General features: G+C 39.9%; 1 protein-coding gene across 4 annotated transcripts in view; it reads left to right on the top strand.

Moving 5' to 3' along the window:
* The first annotated feature begins 730 nt into the window (after positions 1-730).
* The window catches only part of LOC143036424 (store-operated calcium entry regulator STIMATE-like), a 106074-nt gene continuing 81244 nt past the window's right edge, over positions 731-25560 (top strand). For 3 of the 4 annotated variants that reach the window (XM_076203774.1, XM_076203776.1, XM_076203777.1), the window contains exon 1: positions 737-857. The gene's annotated coding sequence lies outside the window, so the exon portion shown is untranslated. Of the gene's footprint in view, positions 863-25560 lie in introns of all 4 variants that reach the window. The other variant, XM_076203775.1, reaches the window with a different exon arrangement.

The following is a 25560-nucleotide window of genomic DNA, read 5'->3' as shown; positions in this document are numbered from 1 at the left end:
GAAAAATAAGAGATAGTGCTAGTAGAGAAGGGACTGAGAGTGACGCGACTAGAGTGAATGGCAAATGATGGTGAGTAAAGTGTATTCAGTGGGTATTGAAAGGGTCTTGGGAAGGAGAGGGTCTTGAAAAAGCTGATAAGAGATAAGGAGGATAGGGAAGCATGGGGCTGGGTGGTGAGCATACAAAGATTAATGTTAGCAGAATTGCTTTAGGAGATTGTTTTTTATTATTCATGATATTAATAAATGAGTATCATCAGAGAGATTATGCATAAATATTATTTGTAAAAATGTTTATATGAATTTATAGTAGACAGGTGACATAGAATCATGTGGGTAAACCTTGCAAAGATAGGTTTCTATCCGCTCCTCTTTACTAAGGTTTCACCTATCAGTTTTCGCGTCCGTAAATGTAACGAATTTCTCTCCGTCTGTAATATATTATGCATTGGATGACATAACCTCTCAAATAAGACTGATAAAACTACATCTAGTATGTGACAGCAAACGCTGTCAATTCAATAGAAAGATTGATCCTCGTGCTTCTGAATATGCATCACATGAAATGCTGAGCGTTCGAACGCATCGGAAATGTAAAACAAATACTATTAAATTTCGACGATAACCAACCAAAATAAATATAAGCGTATTCAGTGTAAATTTCTCATAATACATTTTCCATGTAGTGGAAATGAAATACCTGTAACATTCTACTCTATATAGTCGTGAGAACTTAGCGAAGGGATTCGGACATTGTTATGAAAGCCGACCTTAGTTACTGTGGTGTGCAAGTATGAAAAGGGTGACGTCTCTCACCATGACGTTACCTTAAAGATCCACAAGTTTCCACACTTTTGGTAAGGTAAAATGTACTGCTGTGAATTACATGAACGTTTGTTGTATGTGGTTGTAACAAGTGATTAATCAGAAAGTGTATTTTAGTGGGTTTCAAAAGAGAAATTGCGAGGCCAAGCAAGTGAACAGTAGCCTTGAAACTTCCCTTGTCCAGGGTTTCAAAGAACTGTTCCCCCTTTTTAGGGTCATTACCCATTTTTTTTACTTTAGGGTATCCATGTGTTGGAACCAATAACAGTAAGTGTCATCATTTTGTGGAGTTGTCTTTTGTTGTGAAAAAAAAAGAATCTTTGTTGTTTAATGTCAAAAATCCTGATTTTTTTTGCAAGATTTTTCATTAATTCAGTCAGTCATACTTTACATGTCTTTTTGTTAAAATTTTTAGAAATGCACAATTAAGGTATTTTTTCATGAATGCTTATTCTTAGATTTTTTGTGTATTTTATTCAAACCAGATCTTCAAATTTGACGGAAACCACTTTTTTTACCCTTACCCCATCACCCCTACAATAATGGGGAAGCAATGGGAAAATGGGGTTTCAGGTGGGGAAGCAGAAATTTGTGGTGAAATTTTAATTAAACAAAAAATACTATGAAAAAACATGCTTTGTGGAACTTAACCCAACTTAACCTTACCTAGCTAGGTAGGTCAAACACTACCAGAGGCGCCACCGTCGATGACAAGCACAATAGCTCGTCATTTTATGCGCATGCCATGCAAACGGCCAAATTTACATACCGCCGGAAATTTCATTCATACAAATGTTATGCGAGTGTATTTACTACGATCATAGTAAATTTCAAACAGTTACATCATCAGTTACATGTCGGTATATAAAAACAAAAGATAAACATGGCGGCTTGCATTCAGCAGTAAATCAAAAATTGGTTTATGTTTTAGCGTAAAAAATGAGCTAAATAAATTCAGAGTTCTGGCAACTAACCAAAATAAACAAAAACTACTAGTCTCGCGGATTATTCTAATACCAAAATAAAGGCAGCGTGTTACGGTAGAGCTGAGAAATCGGTGGTTTTAATTAGTTTTTTTTCTATCGGGTCGAATTATCGGATAACAACATCAACATCCATCCCGCCATGTTATCTATCACTGGTGGTATGGATCAAACTTCACTCTATTAAGTTTCTTACTATTATGTTGTTAGTGTAATAGACTTATAGTTGAATTATTTGAACTATTTCCTTTAAAATGTTTGATTTTCATGTAATTTGATCAAAGAAGTTATGTTTTTATCCTCTGTAATATTACGGACCACAGCTACGATTCGTCCTGCCCGCTATCTATGATCACTGGTGGTATGGATCAAACTACACTACTAAGTTTGTTACTATTGTGTTATTAGTGTAATAGCTTGCATTCAGTTGAATTATTCAAACTATTTTCTTTAAAATGTGTGATTTTCATGTAATTTGACAGTATTCGTAGCTGTGGTGGATAATTTTGCAGAGGATAAAAACGTAATTCTATGATCAATTTACATGGAAATCACACATCTTAAAGAAAATAGGTCAAATAATGCAACCATATGCTAAATTTTTATATAAAATTGTGCCTGTCAGTAAAAACCGTCATTGTTTACGTTTGATCGGCAATTAGTCAGACCGCACGTTTCGGCCTGATTTCCTCGGACAAAATAGGCCCGATTTAATTCCATTCAAAATGCAATATCTCGAGAACTAGGACAGCTAGATGGATAATTCAAATTGCATTATACTCATAGCGACTTTTTGCATCCCATGAGAACTACTTCAGCACAAATATCAGGAATTACATTTTCATATTGACCTAGCTAACCTAGCCAAACCTGGCTTATGTAACCTAACCAAACCTTACCTCCTATGGGATATGCAATTGATAACCAGGGGGGGAAAGCCACTGCCACCCTCTGACTCCCCTTGTAATTGTGATTATGATTGGTCTATTATTTTAAGTGCTACTGTACTTTTCAAAGAAGACTGTTTTTTGCATTTTTTCTAATGAGAAAAATAGATATATAGATTAATTTTGATTTACAAAATTTAATTTTTTAATGATTATATTGCTGAGTTGTGTACTTCTAAAACAATACAATCTTTTTAATATGGCCAGAAATTTTGTTGGAGAAACTTTGAATATACAGTACATCAGGGTCAAAGGATGAGAATGTAAGTGGTTGTGCAAGATGGATGTCTAAGTTGTCTCCCTACTGTTTGGTGCTATTCTAGTAACACACAAACAAATGCAGACGTTGTGTAGACCTCTAGCATGTAAGGGGAATGCTTTAATATCCCCATAACATATAACACTCCACTTCCTCTGATCCCTTCACTATTATGGTCCACTGAAATAAGGCTGACATAAATGTGGCTGCATCACCCAGGGTCTACAGCACTTGACTGTAGAAGCAGTAGACATCATTCTCTCTCCCAAGTGGCTAATGGGCACGTCCCTGATGGCAAACAGGGAAATTCCTCATAGATATATGGGGTACCATCATAATGACGGAGTGGACCATTGGGCACCCTATAGATATAGGGCTTCACCGAATATAATGAATAAGGTGACACCAGAGAAATATCTCACCAGAAACCAGGTGGCACGGTGGTGAGATTACTGCAAAAAAAAAAAAAATAAATAACAACCATGAACAGTACAAACAAAACAAAACCAGGCGTTCCTGTTGGCTTATCATCTCCTAAAGGTTCAACCACATTGCCTCATGTGCTTATGGGCAGTGTGCCACCGAATGTGAGTAAGTGCTGTCCAAGCAAATCCAATTCTTAGACATTAAACAACATGAAGAAAAGGAAGATCTATACTTGCAATGTAAGAAGTCTCTCGGAAGACCACAGACTGGAGAGTTTAATAGAAGAACCAGACAACATCAAGTGGGACATCGTAGGACTAAGCGAAGTCCGAAGAATGGGAGAAAAGCTGATACAATTGCAAGATGGTCACCTCTTGTTCTACTATAGAGGTAAGGACAAATAAAGATCTAGTGGAGTAGGATTCTTGATAAACTGAGAGGTTGTTGGTAACGTAGTCAAATTCAGTAGTTTATTGGACAGGCTAGCTTGGATTGTGATTAGGCTATGCAAAAGATACACCCTAAAAATAGTTCATGTTCATGCACCAACTTCACAGAGTTCAGATGATGAAATTGAGTTGTTCTATAATGATTTAAGTCAAGTAATTGACCAAGAAAAAAGCAAATACAAATTGGTAATAGGTGACTTTAATGTTAAAATGGGGAAGAAAATGGGAGATGAGACGTGCATTGGGAAGTTTGGAATACATACATATATATACCAAGGCTTTTTCCCCCTTACTAGGGAGGTAGCCAAAAAGGAAAAGGCATAAAATCATTCCCACCCATTCCATCTCTGAAAACACTCCACACCCCTCCACCCTCCCTCCCATCTTAGCACCTCCTAGATGACGGGTCATCCCTGCACCCTGTCCACTGCCCTGAGTCAGAAGCAGTGTCGCAAGACACAGCACATCCACAGCAAGGCCACTTCATTAAATCGGCGACCCCCCCCCTCTCTGTCCCCCCATATAAAGGAGAGGACAGGGAGAAATCCCTTTGGGCTGCATCAAAATTTTGCTCACACACACTACCTCACCCCCCATCCCCCTGTCCAATCCACCTCATGCATCACAACATCTTCCATATACAACCATTCTCCATTCACCCCTGTCTTCTGTCCTCTCCCGTCCTTCCTCAACAGACATTCCCCTCTTCCCCAAAGCCCCCTTCACCCTATCCTTCCATCTCTAGGACGTCCCCTCATGTTCACTCCCTCCACATCTGCCTTCCATACTTCCTTTACTAGTCTTTCTTCACTCATTCTTTCCATGTGTCCAAACCATCCTAATACTCTTTCATCAACCCTATCTCCCAACTCCTTTTCCACCCCTGTTCTCCTCCTCACCTCCTCATTTCTCACTCTAGCCTAGTAACCCCCATCATACTTCTCAGACACCTCATCTCAAACACATTCAAACTCCTTCTCTCTTCCTCTCTTATGTTCCATGTTTCTGCTCCATACAGTGCTGTTGGCACACTCACTCCTTCATACAGTCTCCTCTTAGCATCCATTCCCAAATTTCTATTCCTCATCACACTTTTTAATCCACCAAGGCATTTACTCGCTTCTCTCAATCTACATTCTACCTCCACCTTTACTCCACCCTTTCCTGCCACATTTGGAGTAGGTGAAAGAAATTACAGAGGTGAGATGTTAGTAAATTTTGCAGAGAACTACAACATGAGGATAATACTTTCTCCCAAAAGCATGTAGGTTGTAAATGGACCTGGAGAAGTACAAATGGAACAACAAAGAACAAAATAGACTTTATATTAGGAGATGAGAGCAGAAGCGTTAACAATGTTACGGTGATAAATAAAGTCAACATAGGTAAAGAATGGTAAGTTGCACAGCTAAATTCAATTTCAGAGCTGAGAGAAATAAACTAGTTTTAAAAAAGAAAATAAGCCTTGCAAAGGTTAAGGATAATAATAAATTTTAGTCAGAAATTAAAAATAGATTCGAAGCTCTAAGAACTAATGAGGACAGCATGGAAGATATTAATTTGAATTTAGTGAATATCATTAGGGAATCTGCAGAAAAAGAAAAGTACAAAAAATATTAGAGAAAAGAAATACTCCAAAGCTACAAATGACCTATTTAAAAGAAGAAGGACCATGCAGATTAAAAGCAGGAGAGACAAAATAGAAAGAGTAAAACTAAACAAGCTTATCAACAAAAGGCAGAGATCAGAGAAAAGAAAGAGAAACATGGATGAAATAGAGGAAACTATTCGGAAAGGTAAACGTTTTAAGGTGACCGAGTGCACACATGCTTTAGGAAGACAGCAAATGATATGTTTGAAAGATAGAAATGGAGAAATAATTAAATGTAGACAAAATGGTAAAAAGAGTATAGAAGAATTTTACGAAGAGGTTTACTCGTTAAAGACTGTAGTTGAGTCAGTAAATTCATATGTAGACGTTAATAGTGTACCAGAGATTACAAAGGAAGAAATAGTTTGCTCTAAAAACTATGAAATGAGGAAAAGCACCTGAGGAAGATGGTATATCAATAGATCTATTGAAAGATGAAGGGAAATTAGTTCATATTAGATTAGCTGAGTTGTACACCCAGTGCTTACGTCAAGAAAGTGTTCCTGATGCGTGGTGCAATGCTATAGTGATTTTGCTTCATAAAAAAGGAGACCAGAAGGACCTTAGTAACTATTGACCAATTAGCTTGCTATCAAACATATATACTATGAAGTATTCTCCAAGATCCTTACAAATAGACAAAGTAAAGTTTTAGATGGAAACCAACTGAGAGAACAGGCAGGCTTTAGGAGCGGATATTCGACTCTAGACCATATGCAGGCGATAAACCAACTAATTGAGAAATCAACAAAATACAATATACCTCTGTGTTTAGCTTTTGTAGATTGCGAGAAGACCTATGACTCGGTAGAACAAATAGCAATACTAAACTCCCTACACAGACAGGGTACAAACGAATAGATTGTAAAAGTTTTAGAAAAGATTTATGCGAAAGGTACTGCTATAATTCGACTACATAAAGATACAGAAAATAGCAAGATTGTATTACAAGGCGATACAATTTCACCCAAATTATTTACAGCTTGTTTGGAAGATATTTTCAGAAGGTTGAGTTGGGAAAAGAAAGGTTTGAAGATTAATGGCAAATATTTAAACCACCTAAGATTTGTGGATGACATTATTCTTGTTTCAGAAAGAGCAGAAGACTTGCAAGATATGCTGAGTGATCTAAACAAGGAAAGTCTCAAAGTAGGCTTAAAAATGAATAAGAATAAAACCAAAGTAATGTTCAACATGAAAGTTCAAAGTAAAGAGATTGTAATTGATGGTGAGAGTCTTGAAGAATTTGAAGGTGACAAAAGATCGTAATAATAAAAAAAAAGACGCATTACAATTGGTTGGAAAGTGTTTGGTAAGTATAATAAAATCATGAGAGGCTCTCTACCTTTATGTTTGAAATGCAAAGTTTACAATCAATGCATTCTACCAGCAATAATCTAAGGATGTGAGACTTGGAAGCTGACAAAGTTTGATGGAAACAAAGCTAAGGACTGCACAGAGGAGAATGGAGAGATCAGTGATGGGAATAACACTGAGAGACCAAAAGAGAGCAAGTTGGGTGAGAGAGCAGACTAGAGTGAAATATATTGTGGAGGCAGTAAAAGAGAGGAAGTGGAAACCAGGGCTGTGGAGTCGGAACACAAAACCTCCGACTCCAACTCCTATTCATGTAATTAACTGATTATGGCCTACATATTTTATAAAGCCTATACAACACACATACGCTCCAATCTTGAGTAGACTTATATCATTATAACTGGTTTATGTAAAAATTAAATATACAGTATATGTTATGGTGCGGCTTTCCTATGTTTGACCTCTTCATTAATATTTTATAAGTAGAGACAATTTTTGAAAGGATATTGAAGAAAATTCGGTGAAATAAGATTCTATAATGTAAGACATTTGGCATAATATATATCTTTGCAAAAAATGATAAGTACATTTCAAAAACAAAAATACTGTACTTTATAACAAAGGTTGAAATATAACCTTTGTAAAGTATATACAAACCTAATAATAAAAAAAATATATAATGGAAGTTTTTTTTTTTACATAGTTTTGCAAATACAAAATGAAAAAATGAAAATACTTTATAAAAGAAGTTTAGGCAAATTTCTTGAAAGGAAACAGTAAATATAGAGAAAAATAAACCTTATTGATACGAGTATGGTACAAGGTCGAGTGTTACAGCTGAACATGTATGATATTGAAAGGTATATGTATCATACTTTTTGGGTATCACTATCCTTCATATGTTTTCATACCTTCTTTTGTCTTAATGTACTGAAATTACTGACATAAGTACCTCTTGGTTTAACTACATACTGGTACTCCTATGCGATTATTGCAATGGACATTACTCTGGTTCTGGAACCGATCTTATCAATACGAGTACAAAACAAGATACAGCTGAACATGTTTGAAAATGAAACTTTTTTTTCAACTTTAAATATCCTTATTTCAATAATTCATTGTTAAAAAGTATAGAGGGGAAAAAAGAAGAGATAGTATTATTACGTTAGTCTACAGTTGAAATCATAATTATCCTACTGTAGCAACACAGCAGTAGGAGAAACCACCAAACTGATGGAGTGATGGAAACGATGCATATGGAACTTGACAGGAATATTACAGCTCCCGTGACTGTGTGTCAACAGAAGGTGTAAAATTGAGGTGTTTAATTTATTCAGGTAATACTTTGGATGTTTATCGGTCTATGTATAAATTTGAAAGCCAGCATTGCACAAGGACGTTTTGGGGATTTAGTGGAATGACCACAAAGATAAGACGATGGGATTTATTACATTTTCTCCCCATCTTCTCCTTTATGCATGGGGGGACGGAGAGGGGGGGTCGCCAATTTAATGAAGTGGCCTTGCTGTGTCTTGCGACACTGCTTCTGACCCAGGGCAGTGGACAAGGTGCAGGGATGACCCGTCATCCAGGAGGTGCTAAGATGAGAGGGAGGGTGGAGGGGTGTGGAGTGTATTCAGGGATGGAATGGGTGGGAATGATTTTATGCCTTTTTCTTTTTGGCTACCTCCCTAGTAAGGGGGAAAAAGCCTTGGTATATGTATGTATGTATGTAAAATTATGTTTTTTTTATGTAATCTACTCATAAGGAGTGCACACTGCATAACTCTACAGACTAAATGAAGGCCTTATAAAGTTTAAATTTAACTGGAGTCGGTATATTTTTACTGACTCTGACTCCGACTCTAGTGACACCGTAATTGCTTCTGACTCCCACTCCGACTCCACAGCCCTGGTGGAAACGGCAGGTAAGTCAGTGCAAACAACTGATGAGAGATGGAGCAAATGTGTTACAGAGTGGACTCCGCAAGATAGGAAGCATGGGAGAGGGAGACCAGACAGAAGGTGGAGAGATGAAATCAAGAAGTTTGCAGGAGTGACATGGCAGAGGATGGCACGGTCGTGTGATTCATGGAATGCTATGAAGGAGGCCTATGTTCAGCAGTGGACTCAGGATGGCTGATTTGATTGATTGATTGATTGTCTGGAGCTCATGCTGTGTAACCCTTACCCAAAGCAACCCCACTGACTCCAGAATATGGTGATCTGGGGGGCTTCAAGCCACTTGAGAAAGAATGATGTCTGCTGCTTCTACAGTCAAGTGCTGTAGACCCTGGGTGATGCAGCCACATTTATGTCAGGCTTACTTCAGTGGACCCTAATAGTGAAAGGATCAAAGGAAGTGGAATGATATTAAAGCATTCCCCTTACATGCTAGAGGTCTACACAATGTCTGCATTTGTTTGTGTGTTACTAGAATAGAACCAAACAGTAGGTAGACAACTTAGACATCCACACAAACCCTGTCTTAAAGACTTTAAAAAATTAATGGGAATAGAGGGGGGAGGGTTTGGTTAAGACTTTGAATACTGTTGCATAGTCAAATGCCTGTTTCTTAGGCTGAATATAAATGTGGAGATAGTATCCACACTTAATATTCATTAATTCATAGAGTACTGTACATACATCATTAAACAAAACAATTCAAAACATTTGAATCTATTTTCACTAGAAATGGGGACTGATTTAAGAAGGAATTTGGTAAGAACTGGATTACCAACAGAGTGGTTAACAAATAGGGAGCACTGAAACAATTGTTTGTTTTAAGAGAAGATAGATAACTTTATGGACAGAAATGAAAGGTGGTAATGGACATAGAACTGCCTAGTGTAGGCCTTGTGAATGAATAAAAGATTAAGATGTTAAGGGTAATATAAAAGATGAAAATATTTTCAATCTAAATAGTAACTGGGTGAGAAATGATAGCTTCAAACTGTCAAGATTTAGTATAGTAGTAGGTAGAACCAATTTTACCAATTGGTTTGTCAATGGAAGAAGGTGAGGCAGCTGAATGTAAAACAATTTAAGGTTTTGAAATTCACTCACTTTTTTCCTGTCAGCATGATTTATCATTGTAACTCATGGATGGAAGAGTTTAGGACTTTAATTCTGAATGGTTTGAGTACTCTTGGAAAGATGTAGCTTACTTCCTATGCTTCGTCAGTAATAACAAGTATTTACCTAATTGTAGTATACAGGAAAGGAGCAATGCTTGTTGGGTCCCATCCCCTATTCTCTAATTTTCTAACATACCTAGACTCAAATTCATGTATGGTTCTAACTTAATCTACATCTTTGATATCCAATTATCATATTTAGATTTGAACTTAGGCATTGTTTGAGCTTGGGCTATATCACCTACTAAGGTATTCCACATATACATCTGTATGGAAAACTGTTTCTTCACATCCTTTCGACATGTGGTTTTTTTTAATTTACTTCCATGACCTCATGAGGCCCTCCCATCTTTAATCAGGAGGTCTCTTCAATCAGTGCAATCTGGAAGGACATGTGTGTCAAACCTTTTAAGCTTTTACTCGAGTGACCTGAACACTGTAATCCTATCAGCTCTTTCTCTTTGATCTTTCAAAGTTGGTAGATCCAGTACTTTTAGTCTTTCTACATATGGTTTATCTACCTGGCTGGGGATCAGTTTGGTTGATGCCCTTTGGATTCTTTCAATCTTGCTTATATCCTTAACTCTGTGTGGGGACCATACTACTAACACATTCCAGTCTTGACGATTTTTTCATCTCTTCGTTCATACAATGGAATGCCACTTTAATCTTCTGCAGTAGTCCATGTGTCTCTCCCACAATCCTACTGATATGTCTGTCTGGTGACATGTCTTTTATCAACACACTTGCTTTTGTAATGTGTTCACTTCCAAAGGAATAGTTTAAGGATGGTCTTTTGCTACTATTGCCCATTTCCAGTAATTTGCATTTTTTGGTATTGAACTTCATTTTCCATTCTTGGCTCCATGCAAAAATAGTATCGAGATCTTTTTGCAATATTCCACCGTCCTCATTTTTTACTCTTATCATGATTTTTGCATCATCTGCAAACATGTTGGTATAGATTGTTATGTCATTAACATAAACAAGAAACATTATTGGTGCAAGCACTGAACCTTGTGGAACTCTGCTCATTACTGCTCTCTAGCTTGATATCTTGTCCTTTACTACTATCCTCATGTATTTTTCCTTCAAAAAGTCTTTAATCCATTCTAGTAGTTTGCCTGTCAGTCCTCCAAAATGCTCCAGTTTCCACGTAAGTCAACTGTGAGATACTTTATCAAATGTCTTCTCTAGGTCCAGATACATGCAGTCCACCCACCCCTCTCTTGAAGCACATCAATCACTCGAGTAAAAGTTAAAAAGCTTCGACACACATGACCTTCCAGATCTGAAGCCAAACTAACTGACTGTCAGAATGTTCACCTATTCAAGATATTTGGTCCATCAATCTTTCACAATCTTTTCATAATTTCACTATTGTGCTAGTTAGTGATAGTGGCCTATAATTTAGTGGTTGTTTCCTTGTTTTCACCTTTGTGAATTGGCACCCCATTTGCCTTTTTCCAATCAAGTGTCACAATGCCCTCTTTCCGTGAACATGCAATAAGACAGTCTGTGGGGATGATAGTGTACTTAAAAGGTGAAGTCATTGAGGTGGTAAAAGTGAAATCTAAGGTAACAGAATTTAATAGAATTTTTTAAAAGTAATCAACACTTCCTGTAAGAGTGTAAGTGGCATGAAACTTGGTGTTTGTCCCACACAAGATAGCATTATCAGCCAGAGCACATGGCTTTATCCTCCTGTGTCCATGCAGCAGTGTTGTATATTACACTGGCCCTTGTTAGAGAAGAGTTGATGTTCGTTTTAATGTTCATATATTGTTATTATTATTTATTTTATGTATTTATTTTATTATTTTTTTAATCCCCATCTGGGTTATTGGCTGCATGTTATTGTGGGGTTAAAATCTGCTCAGTAGCATGCAGCTGATACTTTAGGGTCTATATGGGATGCCCCTATGGACCAAAGCCACACATCATTTTGTCTGTGATAGAGGAAATCTCTATTCATAGAGAAATTATACTACTTTATTATACTGTGACTGTCCCTCTATTATGTTGTTCCCCCACTATTAATACTGTCCTTTACCACTTCTCTGAATATTAATTTCCTTTTTTGCCAAAACTTGTGGTAGGGGAGAAAGAATACTGTCACAGAGTGTTTCCAGTTGAATCATAAAAGGCAACAAAAATGGGATGGGGACTAGGCATCCTACTCTCTTTAGCCTCAAAGGGAACATTCCTTATATATATATATATATATATATATATATATATAATAAAATAAAGGTATAAGAGGGTCTGGGAGGAGTTATTTAAACAGAACCCTAAGGTTTGGGTCTTTTAATATAATGGGTGTGGCACAGATGAGAGTAAAAGGGAAGAGATAGGGAATAGATTTGTGAAAAGAAAGATGGATGTGTTGACATTGAGTGAAGCTAAGTTGAAAGGGAGGGGCGAGTTTGAATTTGGGAGTGTAGTTGGAAGGGTGTTGGGAGTGGGAAGAGGACAAGGGAGGGGGTGGCTGTACTAGTAAGTGAAGAGATGGGTAAGTGTGTGGTGGAGTGGAAGAAGGTTTCTTCAAGGTTGGTGTGGATGAGGGTGAGGCTGGGAAAAGAGGTGTGGGTCTTTGTAAGTGCATATGGGCCTGGTAGTGAAAAGAGTGTGGAGGAAAGGGGGTTGTTTTGCATAGATTTAAATGAGTGTATGTAGGGTTTAGGGAGAAATGTCAATGTAGTGGTGTTGGGAGATATCAGTGCTAGAGTAGGAGAATTGTGGAGTTGCAGGAAAAAAGTCATAGTGGGGAGATGATGGTGATGTGTCTAGGAAGAGGGTTGATGATAGCAAATACAGTGTTTGTGAAGAAAATCGAGCATAAGCACACATAGGAGAGAGTGGTGGATAGGGCTTTAATGGACTATATAGTTGTAACCAGGAGAAGAGTGGGAAGATTTTTGGATATACATGTTCTAAGGGGAGAGAATGGAGGAATATCAGATAAAAAAAAAATTGGTGGAAGGTAGGTTGAGAGTGGGGGATGGGTGAAAAAGAGGAGGGGGACAGAAGGTAGGGAAGTGCTTAGAGTAATCTGCTTAAATGAGAAAGAAAAAAAGAAGGAATACAAGAAGCTGAGAGAAGAGTGGGAGGGAGTGGAGGAGGAATGGGGATGTTTCAAGGAGGGAATGACAAGGTGTGCAGGGGTGGTGTGTAGAGCGAGGGGGATGTGAGGAAATGGAAGGAGGGGTGGTGAGTGGTGGGATGAAGCAGAGAAGGTTGTAGAGGAGAGGATACAAGCATTCACAGATTGGTTGCAGGGTGGGATGAGAGAATCATATGAGAGGTACAAAGAAAAGAGAAGAGAAGTATACCATAAGATAAAGGAGGCAAAGAAGAGAGCAGATGTGAAATGGGGAAGAGTATGACAGAAAATTTTCAAAGTAATATGGGGATGTTTTTTAAAGGAAATTAAGAGAAGAGGCGAATCAAGTAGAGAAGAAAAGGTAAAAGGTGAAGATGCATAGATGATAATAGAAGAAACAACAATAAGAGGAAGATGAGCAGATTATTTTAGGGAGTTGCTAAATGTCAAAGAGAAAGAGTTGATAGCAAATAGTGTTTAGGAAGAAAGTCAAGCATAAGTACACATGGGAGAGGGTGGTAGATAGAGCATTATATAAGGCGTCAGATAACAATGATAATTACAATGTTATTGACCTTGACTCTAGCAAAGCGTTCAACAAGGTGCCACACCAGAGACTACTAAATAAAATGAAAGCCCATGGCATAGGAGGGAAAGTGTTAGAATGTATTAGAGCTTGGATTAGTACAAGAAAACAGCGGGTCACCATAAATGGAATAAAATCTAGGTAGGGCAATGTTACTAGCGGGGTCCCCCAGGGCTCGGTTTTGGGTCCCTTGTTCATTATGTACTTAAACGACTTTCACGATGGGATAAATAGTGATGTTAGTAAGTTTGTGGGTGACACTAAAATAGGAGACGACACAGAGATTCTGCAGGATGATCTTAATAAATTGTTAACATGGTCGGTGAAATGGCACATGAACTTCAATATCTCTAAGTGTAGCGTGTTAAACATAGGGCTACACAACCCTGAAAATAGATACAGCTTAGATAACACATTTTTAGAAAAATCGTGAGTGCGAGAGGGACTTGTGAGTTCTTGTGAGTCTGGACCTTAAAACCAGGAAACAGTGCATTGGCACCAGAAATAAAGCTAACAGAGCATTAGGTTTCATTGCTAGGATGGTAACGAATAGAAGTGCAGAGGTAATTATTAAACTCTATCTAGCGATAGTTAGACCCATCCTTGACTATGTGGTACAGTTTTAGTCTCCGTCCTACAGAATGGACATAAATTCACTAGAATCAGTACAGAGAAGAATGACCAAAATGATACATGGGCTCAGAAATTTGCCTTATAAAGAGAGGCTTAGGCACCTAAACTTACACTCTCTGGAAAGACGCAGAGTGCGGGGGTGATCTAATAGAAGTGTTCAAATGGATCAAAGGTTATAACAAGGGTGATGCAAACAAGGTCATCATAATAAAACAACAGGGCAGGACTCGCAGTAATGGGTATAAACTGGACAAATTTAGATTTAAGAAGGAAATAGGCAAGAATTTGTTTACTAATAGGGTGGTCGATGAATGGAATAAACTTAGTAACCATGTAGTAAGCGCTGAAACTATCAGTTGTTTTAAAAAACAATTAGACAACTTTATGGATGGGGATGACAGGTGGTGATGGATACAGAGCTGCCTAGTGTAGGCCTTATGGTCTCGTGCAGTCTCCTTTATTCTTATGTTCTTATGTTAATGGACTATGTAGTGGTAGATAGGAGTATAATAGTAAGAGTTAAGGATGTACATGTTCTAAGGGGAGAGTGGGGGGATATCGGATCATTTTCTGGTGGAAGGTAAGTTGAGAGTGGAGGATATATGGAGAAAGAGGAAAAGGACAAAAGGTAGGGAGTTGCTTAGAGTGAACTGCTTAAATGAGAAAGAAAAGGAGGAGTAGTACAAGAAGAAGCTGAGAGAAGAGTGGGAGGGAGTGAAGGATAGAGTAGAACTAGGAGTGGAGGAGGAATGGCGATGTTGCATGGAGGGCATCACAAGGTGTGTAAAGATGGTGTGTGGAACAAGGAGGACAAGAGGAAATAGAAGGAAAGGTAGTGAGTGGTGGGATGAGGAAGTAAAGAAGGTTGTAGAAAAGAAGAAGTGAGCTTTCACAGATTCGTTACAAAATAGGGCAAGGGAATCATATGAGAGCTACAAAGAAAAGAGAAGAGAAGTAAAGCATAAGATAAAGGAGGCAAAGAGTTGAGCAGATGTGAAATGGGGTAAGAGTATGACAGAAAATTTTGAAAGTAATAAAAAGATGTTTTGGAAAGAAATTAAGAGAGGAAGAGGAGGTGAATCAAGTAGAGAAGAAAAGGTAAAAGGTGCAGATGGAGAGATGATAATGGAAGAGAAGGCAGTAAGAGGAAGATGGCCAAAGTATTTTAGGGAGTCGCTAAATATGAAGATGTATAGGGAGGGAAAGGGGGAAGTGCAAAGAAAATTACTGTGATGAGTGAGGAAAATGGAGGAGAAATAAGGAAGGATGAAGTGAAGGCAGTTGTTAAGACGATGAGAGCAGGTAAGGCACCTGGTCTGGATGGATGTCATGCAGAATGTCTGTGAAAAGGAGGTACAGTGATGGGGACAAGTGTGAGTGTAGTAGTTTTAGAGGGATTAGCTTGTTAAGTGTAGTTGGGAAGGCTTATGGGAGGATCTTGATTGAGAGGATTAGGAGAGGAACAGAGGGAGTAATTGGCGAGGAAAAGTGTGGTAGGTAGGTACAGGTAGAGGTTGCGTAGATCAGATTTTTGTGGTAAGACAGATATGTGAGAAAGCTAAAGGAAAAGGTAAGGATGTTTTTTGGGCTTTTATGGATTTGGAAAAGGCTTATGATAGGGTAGACATAAAGGCACTGTGGGAGGTACTGCAGATATATGGGATGAGAGGAAAGCTTTTAGGAGCTGTCAAGAGTTTTTATGAGAGTAGTAGAGCATGTCAGAATTAGAAATGGAGAGAGTGGTTTGAGGTAGAGGTGGGTTATGTCATCCTGGCTGTTGAATTTGTCCATGGATGGGGTGGTGTAAGAGGTAAATGCAAGGGTAGTGGGTCAGGGATTGGAGATGGTTTAAAGAAAAAGGAGAAAAGTGGGAGATAAGCCAGCTGTTGTTTGTGGATGACACTGTGCTTATGGCAGGATCAGAGGAGTGATTGAGGAAGTTGATGACAGAGTTTGGGAGAGTGTGTGGAAGAAGGAAGTTGAAGATAAATGTAGGTAAAAGTAAGGTGATTAGATGTACAAGGGGTGAAAGTGACAACAGACTGGAAGTGAGAATTAACCCCTTCCATACGGTAACGCCTACGTAGGCGTCATGAGGAGCAAGTGGGTACGCGAGGATGCCGACGTCGGCATCTTGATTATATTTATTGTAGTTGTACCTGCGTGACCCCCATACTCTGTAAACTGGCTTCATCATATTTTCTATGGTTATCAAAATTCACGGGTGAAAGAGAAAACGATTAATACAGCGGTGACTTTATTTTTTATGTGAGTATTATGGCGCAACATCGCACGTCTGGCAGCTAATGCTGCCCATGAAATTTTGGCCCGTATTGAAGGGGTTAAGGGAGAGAGACTGGAGAAAATTGATAGTTTTAGATACTTGGGTGCGAATGTGGCTGGAAAGGGAGGAGTGGAGGTGGATGTAGAATGTAGATTGAGAGAAATGAGTAAATGCCTTGGTGGATTAAAAAGTGTAATTAAAAATAGACATTTGGGAATGGATGCTAAGAAGAGGATATGAAGGAGTGATTGTGCCGACAGCACTGTATGGGGCAGAAATATGGAACATAAGAGAGAATAAGTTTGAATGTGAGATGAAATGTCTGAGAAGTATGATGGGGTTACTAGGGTGGATAGAGTGAGAAATGAGGTGAGGAGGAGAACAGGGGCGGAAAGGGAGCTGGGAGATGGAGTGGATGAAAGAGTATTGGGATGGTGTGGACACATGGAAAGAATGAGTGAGGAAAAACTAGTAAAAGAGGTGTGGAAGGAATGAACATGAGGGGGAAGAGGGCAATGTCTGTTGAGGAAGGACAGAAGACAGGAGTGAATGGAGAATGGTTGTATATGGATTATGTGATCCATGAGGTGGAATGGTTGGGGGGAGAGGAAATGTGTGAGAAAAATTTGACACAGCCCGAAGGGATTTCTCCCCGTCTTCTCCTTTTCTGCATGAGGAGACAGAGAGAGGGTGTCCCCAATTTGATGAAGTGCCCTTGCTGTGGATGTGCTGTGTCTTGCAACACTGCCTCTGACCCAGGGCAGTGGTCAATATGCAGGAGGTGCCAAGATAAGAGGGAGGGAAAGGGGTGGAGTGTGATAGGGATGGAATGGGTGGGAGTGGTTTTTATTCCTTTGTGTTGTGGCTACCTCCCTTGTAAGGGGGAAAAAAGCCTTTGGTATATATGTATGAATGCTGAATGTGAAGGAGGGTAGGGAGGAAAGTTAGTTGCAGTTGGAAGCACTAGGAAAATGACGTTGATGAATGAGGAAAATAGATGAGAGGTAAGGAAAGATGAGGTGAAAGCAGGTATTAAAATAATGAGAGCAGGTATGGCACCTGGGTTAGATGGGTGTCATGGAAATGTCTAAAAAAGGGAGGTAGAGTGATGGTGGATTGGCTGATGAGATTATTTAAGGTTTGTCTAAAAGAGGGTAGAGTGCTGGAGTGCCTTTATAGTTTCACTTTACTAGGGAAAAGGAGACAAGTGTGAATGTAGTAGTTTGAGAGGGATCAGTTTGTTGAGTGTAGTTGGGAAAGTTTATAGGAGGGTTTTGATTGAGAGGATTTGGAGAGGAACAGAGGGAGTAATTGGTGAGGAACAGTGTGGGTTTAGGACATGTAGAGGTTGTGTGGATCAGATTTTTGTGGTAAAGCAGATTTGTGAGAATGATTTAGGAAAAGGTAAGGATATTTTTGGGCCTTTATGGATTTGGAAAAGTCTTATGATAGGTTAGACAGGAAGGCACTGTGGGAGGCATTGCAGATATATGGGGTAGGAGGAAAACTGTTAAGAGCAGTCAAGAATTTTTATGAGAGTAGTAGTGCCTGTGTTAGACTTAGAAATGGAGAGTGAGTGGTTTGAGGTAAAGGTGGAACTTCATCAGGGATGTGTTATGTTGCCTTGGCTGTTCAATTTATACATAGATGGGGTGGTGCAAGAGGTAAACACAAAGGTGGTGGGCTAGGGATTGGAGATGGTTGAAGAAAACGGAGAGAAGTGGGAGGTGAGCCAGTTGTTATTTGCTGATGACACTGCACTTGTGGGAGGATCAGAGGAGGGATTAACCACTTCAGTACGGGACTTAAATATCGCGGGCAGCAGCCAATGCCAGCCGTATGACGTAACGTAATAATATTCGCATCATAAAATATAGTCACCGCTTATATCGATCGTTCTCTCTTTCACCCGCGAATTTTGAAAACCACAGAGAATGGGATTCAGGGCGCATTTGGGAGAATGTAAAAACACAGGGGCGACTACAATAAATATAATCAAGACGCCGATATGGCAGCGTCGCGAATCCACTTGCTCCTCATGACGCCTACGTGTGCACTACAATGGGAGAGAGACTGGAGGAGGTGGATAGTTTTAGAATGTGGTGGGAAAGGGAGTGGATGTGGAAGTAGAATGTAAATTGAGAGAAGCAAGTAAATACCTTAGAGGGTTAACAAGTGTAATGAGAAATAGACATGTGAGAATGGATACTAAGAGGAGATTATGTGAAGGGGTGATTGTGCCGACGGTGCTGTGTGTGGCAGAAACATGAAACATAGGAGAGGAAGAGTTTAAATGTGTTTAAGATGAAATGCCTGAGAAGTATGGTAGGGGTTGCTAGGGTGGATAGAGTGAGAAATGAGGAGGTGAGGAGGAGAGCAGGGGTGCAAAAGGGAGTTGGGGGATGGGCTTGATGGGTGTTGGGATGGTTTGGACACATGGAAAGAATGAGTGAAAAAAGGTTAGTAAAAGGTGTGTAGAAGGCAGAGGTGGAGGGAGTCAACATGAGGGGATGACCAAGGATGAAATGGATGGATGGGGTAAAGGAGGTATTGGGAAAGGGGGAATGTCTATTGAGGAAGAAAGGGGGAAGTCAAAAGATAGTGGTGAGTGCGGAGTGGTTGTGCATGGATGATGCTGTGATACAAGGAAGGAAGTTGATGGTGGATGGGGGGGATGAGGGAGTATGTGTGAATGATATTTTGATGCAGCTCAAAGGTATTTCTACCTGTCTTCTCTTTTTCTGCATGAGAGGACAGAGAGGGAGGGTCACTGATTAAATGAAGTGGCCTTGCTGTGTCTTGCTGCATTGCTTCTGACCCAGTGCAGTGGGTGAGATGCAGAGATGACCTGTCATCCAGGAGGAGCTGAGAAAGGAGGGATGGAGGGGTGGTGAATGGGAGTTGAGTGTGTGGGATGAAATGGGTGTGAATAGATTTATGCCATTGACTTTGGCTACCTCTCTTGTAAGGGGAAAAAGCCTTTTTTTCATGTATTATGTGCATAGGAACAAGGTTGAAATTTAAAAAGATTATGCTTTGCTTATTGTCATACAGTACACAACTACACATTTAATTTTTGTAGTTTGCATATCTAGTAGAAGGAGAACTTACATGTGCACCACTTTTTCTATGTATGGTATCAGCAGTGTTCACATTAATGAATTTTTGGCAGGATATATTTTTGTATGATGTTGACTACTGTTTTTATTTAAATTCACCATATAGATTACCTTTTCAATGGATTTTACATTTAGAGCTACATACTGGGAGACTGGCATCCGCTCCTGGATATGGGTCAGCCCTGAACGCAGATTAAAAATTGTTCAAAAATTATACATATTCAGGAAAAGGAATGTTAACTACATAGAAAATACATACATACCAAAGATTCTGTTCCCCCTTAGGAGGGGGGTGGCCATGTCAAAACATACACCTACCCCTCTCCCATGTGAGCACCTTGTGGATGAAGAGTCATCTCTGTACCCCAGGACATGCCTCAGGTGAAAGGTATTGCAATAAGACACAGCACAGCAGGGCTTCACCACTGGAGCAAGTTTACCATCAGTGTGTGTAGTTAATGCATCCTCTGTGTCTCGGGAGGAAGTAGGCCTAATATGATAATGGACCTCAGAGGTGATAGTGATTTTATGTTAGAAGGCAGGGCTTGGATTAAAATTGTAGCTGAAGGGATTTAGATTAGTTGAAAGGACATGATTAGATAAGGGTGTAATCATAAACTCTCCCTCCCTCTTTCTCTTTCTCTTTCTCTCACACACATGCACTGGGGAGTGAACAAACATGTGTCAAAGGCAGGTGGAAGGAATAAGCAGAAACAGCACTGGTTTAACAAGTGTGAGGTTCCAAAAAAGGCCAGGGACATGGCTTGGAGAAAATAGAGTAAGAGAAGAAGCAATAAAACAAAAGGACCTTACAAACAAGCTAGAAATGACTATACAAGAATTTGCAGGGAAGAAGAAGACAGTTTTGAAGAAGGTGTAGTTGATAAATGTAAAAATGGACCAAAACTGTTTTACAGGTTTATAAATGGTAAATTGAGATAAGGGAAGTAATCACCAAGCTAGTAATGGGTGGTGAGGTCTTTGAAGAAGCCTCAGCTCAGGCAGAAATAATGAAAGTTTCCAGTCATTCTTTGCAAAAGAGAGCACTTTTTTGGAGGAAAGTGAGGGGAGCAAAAGTCCAAGATTAGAAGATATAAATGTAGAAGTGAGGGAAATGATCACTCTCTTGGGTTCATTGGATGCGACAAGCTTCAGGACCTGACAGGATCTCAAACTGGTTATTTAAAGAATGTAGGGAACAACTAGTGGATAAGATTCACAATCTTATTACATGTTCATTGAAAGAAGGCATTGTGCTGCTCAATTGGAAAAGGGCAAATGTGGTGTCAATTCACAAAGGTGGAAAAAAAAAGACACCTGTAAATTATAGACCAGTATCCTGACCAGAACAATAGTGAAATTATGTGAAAGGATTGTGAAAGATCAATGGACCTAATATCTTGAATAGATGAATCTTCTGACAGTCAGTCAGTTTGTCTTCAGATCTGGAAGGTTGTGTGTGTCGATGCTTTTAAGCATTTACTTGAGGGTGATTGATGTGCTGCAAGAGAGGGGTGAGTGGATTGTGTACCTCATCTCAGAGAAGGCATTTAATAAAGTCCCTCATGTGGAAATTAGAGCATGTTGGAGGACTGAAAGGCAAACTACTAGAATGGATGAAATAATTTTGAAGGGAAAATACATGAGGACAGTAGCAAAGGATAAGATGTCAAGATGGAGGGCAGTGATGAGCAGGGTTCCACAAGGTTCGATACTTGTGCCAATAATGTTTCTTGTCTGTGTTAATGACATGATGGAAGGAACAACAAGCTATGGCAACATGTTTGCAGATGACACAAAAAAAGTCATGAAAAAAGTAAGAAATGAGGAGGGTAGACTATTGCAAAAAGCTCTACTATTTTTGCATGGAGCCAATAAAGGGAAATGAAGTTCAGTGCCAAAAAATGCAAATTACTAGAAATAGGCAATAGTGGCAAAAGACCATTCTTAAACTATCCCTTGGGAAGTGAACCCAGTATAAAAGCAAAAGAGGAGAAAGAGCTGGGTGTTGATAAAAGACTGCCTTTCACCTGACGACAGAAATATCAGCAGGATTGTGGGAGAGACGTACAGAATACTTCAAAAGATCAAGGTGGTGTTTCACTATATGGATGAAGAGATGATGAAAAACTCAAAACCCTGATCCAGTATGGTCCCCACACTGAGTGAAAGATATAATGAAGATTGAGAAAATACAAAGGGCAGCAACCAAACTGGTCCCCAGCCTGGCAAATAAACCATACGAGGAAACACTGGGTCTCCCAACTTTGAAAGATCAAAGAGAAAGAGTTGATATGATTACATTATTTAGGTTACTAAAGGGACAAAAAAGGGATGGGGGATGGAATTAGGAGTCCTACTACCTTTAGCCCCAAAAGGGGACATTCCTAAAAAAGAAAGTAAAGGCATAAGAGGGTCTGGGAGCTTTCCAACCAGTACCTTAAGGTTTGGGTCTTTTAATGTGCGTGGATGTGGTACAGATGAGAGTAAGAGGGAGGAGATAGGCAGTATGTTTGTGAGAAGAAAGATGGATGTACTGGCTTTGAGTGAAACTAAAATGAAAGGAAAGGGCAACTGTGAGTTTGGGAGTGTAGCTGGGAGATACTCAGGAGTGAAGAGGGGATGAGGGAGAGAAGGGGTGGCTATACTAGTAAGTGAAGAGATACGTAAGCGGGTAGTGGAGTGGAAGGAGGTGTCATCAAGGTTGATGTGGATGAAGGTGAAGCTGGGAAAGGAGATGTGAGTTTTTGTAAGTGCGTGTGGACCTGGTAGTGAGAAGAGCATAGACGAAAGGGAGGCTTTTTGGGTAGATATGAACGAGTGCATAGAGGGATTAGGGAGAAATATCAATGTAGTTGTATTGGGAGACCTAAACTGCTAGGGTAGGAAATGAACCAATTGACGGAGTGATTGGGAAGTATGGAGTTCCAGGTAAAAATTGTAGTGGGGAATTGATGGTGGAGATGTGTCTTGAAAGAGAGTTGATGATAGCAAATACAGTGTTTAAGAAGAAAGTCAAGCATAAGTACACATGGGAGAGGGTGGTGGATGGAAGGGTGGCAGATAGAGCACTAATGGACTATATAGTGGTGACCAGGAGTAGGGTAGGAAGAGTTAAGGATGTACATGTTCTAAGGGGAGAGAGTGGGGGAATATCAGATCATTTCCTGGTGGAAGGTAAATTGAGAGTGGAGAATAGGTTGAGAAATAGGAAAAGGGCTGAAGGTAGGGAGGTGCTTAGAGTGAACTGCTTAAATGAGGAAAAAAAGGAGAATGAGTATAAGAAGTTGAGAGAGGAGTGGGAGAGAGTAAAGGATAGAGTAGAACTAGGAGTGGAGGAGGAATGGGGATGGTTCAAGGAGGGAGTCATAAGGTGTGCAAAGATGGTGTGTGGAACAAGGAGGGCGGGAGAAAATAGAAGGAAGGGAAGTGAGTGGTGGGATGAGGAAGTAAAGAAGGGTGTAGAAGAGAAGAAGCAGGCATTCATAGATTGGCTACAAATTAAGGCGAGGGAATCGTATGAGAGGTACAAAGTAAAGAGAAAGGAAGTTAAGTATAAGATAAAGGAAGCAAAGAGGAGAGCAGATGTGAAATCAGGAAAGAGTATGACAGAAAATTTTGAAAGTAATAAAAAGATGTTTTGGAAAGAAATTAAAAGAGGAAGAGGAAGCAAATCAAGTAGAGAAGAAAAGGTAAAAGGTGCAGGTGGAGAGATGATAATGGAAGAGAAGGCAGTGAGAGGAAGGTGGGCAGAGTATTTTAGGGAGTTGCTAAATGTGAAGGAGGATAGGGAGGGAAAGGTAGCTGCAGTGGGAAGCGCTAAGAAAATGAGTGATGAGTGAGGAAAATGGAGGAGAAATAGGAAAAGATAAAGTGAAGGCAGCTGTTAAGATGATGAGAGCAGGTAAGGCACGTGGGTTGGATGGATGCCATGCAGAATGTCTGAAGAAAGGAGGTACAGTTATGGTGGACTGGCTGGTGAGGTTATTTAATGATTGTTTAAGAGAGGGTAGAGTGTCGGAGGACTGGAGGAGTGCCTGTATAGTTCTGCTTTACAAAGGAAAGGGGGACAAGTGTGAGTGTAGTAGTTACAGAGGGATCAGCTTGTTAAGTGTAGTTGGGAAGGCTTATGGGAGGATCTTGATTGAGAGGATAAGGAGAGGAAGAGAGGGAGCAATTGGGGAGGAACCTTGTGGTTTTAGGACAGGTAGGGGATGTGTAGATCAGATTTTTGTGGTAAGACAGATATGTGAGAAAGCTATAGGAAAGGGGAAGGATGTTTTTTGGGCTTATATGGATCTGGTAAAGGCATGACAGGGTAGACAGGAAGGCACTGTGGGAGGTACTGAAGATATATGGGATAGGAGGAAAGCTGTTAAGAGCAGTCAAAGTTTTTATGAGAGTAGTAGAGCTTGCGTTTGGATTAGAAATGGAGAGAGTGAATGGTTTGAGGTAAAGGTGGGACTTCATCAAGGGTGTGTTGTGTCACCCTGGCTGTTCAATCTTTACATGGATGGGGTGGTGCGAGAGGTGAATGCAAGGGTAGTGGGTCAGGGATTGGAGATGATTAAAGAAAATGGAGAAAAGTGGGAGGTGAGCCAGCTGTTGTTTGCTGATGACACTGGGTTTGTAGCAGGATCAGAGGAGGGATTGAGGAAATTAATGACAGAGTTTGAGAAAGTGTGTGAAAGAAGGAAGCTGAAGATAAATGTGGGCAAAAGTAAGGTGATGAGATGTACAAGGGGAGAGAGTGACAGTAGGCTGGAAGTGAGCATTAAGGGTGAAAAACTGGAGGAAGTGGATAGTTTCAGATACTTGAGTGCAAATGTGAAAGGAAAGAGAGGAGTGGGGTTGGAGGTAGAATGTAGATTGAGAGAAGCGAGTAAATGCCTTGGTGGATTAAAAAGTGTAATGAGAAATAGACATCTGGGAATGGATGCTAAGAGGAGCTTATATGAAGAAATTATTGTGCCAACAGCAATGTACGGGGCAGAAACATGGAGCATGAGAGAGGAAGATAGAAGGAGTTTGAATGTGTTTGAGATGAAATGTCTGAGAAGTATGATAGGGGTTACTAGGCTGGATAGAGTGAGAAATGAGGAGGAGAGCAGGGGTGGAAAGGGAGCTGGGAGATAGGGTTGATGAAAGAGTATTACAATGCTTTGGACACATGGAAAGAATGAGTGAAGAAAGATTAGTAAAAGAAGTGTGGAAAGAGTGAATATGAGGGGGCGTCCTAGGATGAGATGGATGGATGGGGTAAAAGGGGCTTTGTGGAAGAGGGGAATGTCTGTAGAGGAAGGATGGGAGAGGACAGAAGATAGGGGTGAATGGAGAAAGGTTGTGTATAGATGAGGCTGTGATGCATGAGGGGGAGTGGGTGGGGAATGGGGGGTGAGGAAGTATGTATGAGAAAAAATTTGACGGAGCCCGAAGGGATTTCTTCCCATCTTCTCCTTTCCTGCATGAGGGGACGGAGAATGGGGGTCGCCGATTTAATGAAGCGTCCTTGCTGTGGATGTGCTTTGTCTTGCAACACTGCTTCTGACCCAGGGCAGTGGACAGGATGCAGCGATGACCCATCATCCAGAAGGTGCCTAGATAGGAGGGAGGGTGGAGGGGTGGGGAATATATGGGAAATGAAATGGGTGGGAGTGAATTCTATGCCTTTTTCTTTTTGGCTACCCCCCGTGTAAGGGGGGAAAAGCCTTTGGTATATGTATGTATGTACTAAAGGTTGTAGATTGCATTGGCAGGAGAGCTCTGATTAAAGATGAAAGGGCTTTAAGAGGTTATAGGAGCAAATTAAGAAAGATCACATGTCTAAAGGATGTGAAGAAA

Source organism: Oratosquilla oratoria, chromosome 20, assembly GCF_046742065.1.
Source record: "Oratosquilla oratoria isolate Oo_2021 chromosome 20, ASM4674206v1, whole genome shotgun sequence".
Classification (NCBI taxonomy): Eukaryota; Metazoa; Arthropoda; class Malacostraca; order Stomatopoda; family Squillidae; genus Oratosquilla; species Oratosquilla oratoria.
The sequence above is the reverse complement of the archived record's forward strand: the minus strand, read 5'-3'. Positions and strand labels throughout refer to the sequence as shown.